The following is a 2500-nucleotide window of genomic DNA, read 5'->3' as shown; positions in this document are numbered from 1 at the left end:
AATTTTGTCCATGATGACATCATCAAAATGATAAATGAATGGTACACGTCTGAAAGATTTTTTGAGCTATAACATACTCAAAACTGGGAGTCGGTCGATAAGCAAGATACGGTCAGATCCACATAAAAATTATTACGTTATATATAAACATTCAGTTTTTAATGCCGTCAGCAATATGTAATAACATTTGGGGGTTACCTTTCATCCTAAGGAGCTATAACTGATTAAAAATAGGCATGATTTGAGCATTAAAAATTTGACTCAGGCGTACGCGCACGATATGACGTGCGCACTAAAAATTAAGGTACATGACCTAAATTTTATACCCACTGAATATGATTTAGAAATGCCAATTGGTTATGGGAATCGTCAAAAGCTTTGAGAAAAAAAAGTATGAGGGAGGTAAAAAAAACACATTCATTTTCACTATGATGACGTCATCAACATGTAACTAGAAGTCATAATTCAGATAATTGTCTCAGCTATAACATACTCAAAGTTGAGACACGATCGACCAAGAATAAGCGAGATACGCTCAAATGCGCATTTTCAAAAATGACGTCAAAGATAAAATCCAGTGTTTTTGAATTTAGATGGCAATATGATGACGTCGCAACGTCCGATCAGCCATTAAAATCTATAAAATCATATTTACAACTCATCTGCTTTCAGAAAATGTAATAAAAATTGGGGTAACCATTCATCCTAAGGAACTATAATAACTGATTAAAAAGAGGTCAGATTTTAGCATATTTTCACTATGTATCGGCATAAACGCGCGCAAAGATCTGTTTGATGCACGCGTACGACATTGCTATTGGCCATAAGATGACTAAAAAATTGAAATTTGTGAAAACAATGTCAGGAACCAAAAATATGTCCAAAAAAAAAAACAAAAAAAACCCTGTAATTTCTAGCTTTCTCTGGCTACTAGGGCTGAAGGACGTTCAGGGCGGCTGTTTGTTTTGCGGTGCGATCATTCCAATATGCCAATGTCATGTCGGTTTCGTTTTTTTATTTATTTTGTTTAATAATAGGTTACCATTAATTTAGATGTTAATGAAATAAAGAAACAACTGCTATGGGGAAATGATGTCATTAGATTTAAGAACAAACCTTTATTTTTTAGTGAGTGGATTAATTCCAATATAATTTATGTGGGTGATTATGTGAAGGTAATAGATTGAAATCACCAACTATGTTAAAAGCAGCTCTTATAAATCAAAGAAACTGGATTATACAGGTAAAACAGGTTTTACATGCAATACCAAAACCATGGATAGAGCAAATATATAGTAAGATAAACAAGAAGCCTTTAATTATAACCGAAATCAATGAGTTGGTAAAGGTTACTTCAAAAACATATACTAAACAAATACAACAAATATTCTGTGAACCAACTTCCCAGAAGCAATGGGAGAATATCTTTCAAAGTAAACATTTTGACTGGGATTCAATATGGAGTAATAAGGTCTTCAGAATAAAAGAAACAAGACTAGTAGAGATGAATTTTAAGTTATTACATAGAATCTAACCAAATAATAAGGTTGTTTGTATGGAACATAAAACAAGACCTTAATTGTTATTTATGTAAAAAAGAGGAAAATGAAAAGCATATGTGTTATGAGTGTCAAAGACTTAAAGGTTATTGGGATTGTGTAGTTAACATAATTAACAAACTGGAAAAACAGAATGTAAAATGCTTTCATGCTTAAAAGCAGAAGGAAAAATAAAAAATGATAATTTAAACAGGATGTTTATTGCTGAGCTAAAATTAAGGTGCAAACTATAGTCTAAATTAAAGAAAATGTAATGATGTGAATTGAAAAAAAAAACAGCCTAAAATTGTCAAATGACAGTAAATTATTTGTACAAAATTAAGATGGAAATGAAAAGGTGTAAAACTGAGATTAATTTATTATGTAATTGATATTTAAGCAAATGTTTATGATTTATTTTACACACTAAAAAGAAGAAAAAATGTTAAATCAAACAGGATGTTCATTGTTGAACTAAAATTAAGGTCTAATCTAAAGGAAATGTAATGATGAGAATTGGAGGGGGGGGGGGGAAAGAAAAAAACTAAAAAGTGTTAAATGAAAATAAATTATTTGTAAAAAATAAGATGAAAATAAAAAAATGTAGGAAAACAGAGATTAATTTATTATGTTCTTATATTGATTTTATGTACAATATTATGGTGCAATAATGAGAATAAAGGTGGCATTGCCAGAAAGAGAGAAAAAATATTACCAGTGCCCATGTCTAAATATTTTATAACTTCTAAATCTCATAAGAACAAAGCAAAAGAAAACTTTACACTGCCAAGTGCAATTGCTGAACGACTAGAGAACCTACAATTTTAAGTCGAATAATCTAATAGTTGATAGTCCTATAATAGTATCATTTATTATTTAAGATTCATTTATTGACCTGTTTATAGATACAAAATATATATAAAAATGGATTGAAAAAAATTAAATACACACATTGCTACATA

Source organism: Anneissia japonica, unplaced genomic scaffold (genome assembly GCF_011630105.1).
Source record: "Anneissia japonica isolate Jap-2015-1 unplaced genomic scaffold, ASM1163010v1 scaffold284696_len117094_cov170, whole genome shotgun sequence".
Classification (NCBI taxonomy): domain Eukaryota; kingdom Metazoa; phylum Echinodermata; class Crinoidea; order Comatulida; family Comatulidae; genus Anneissia; species Anneissia japonica.
The sequence above is the reverse complement of the archived record's forward strand: the minus strand, read 5'-3'. Positions refer to the sequence as shown.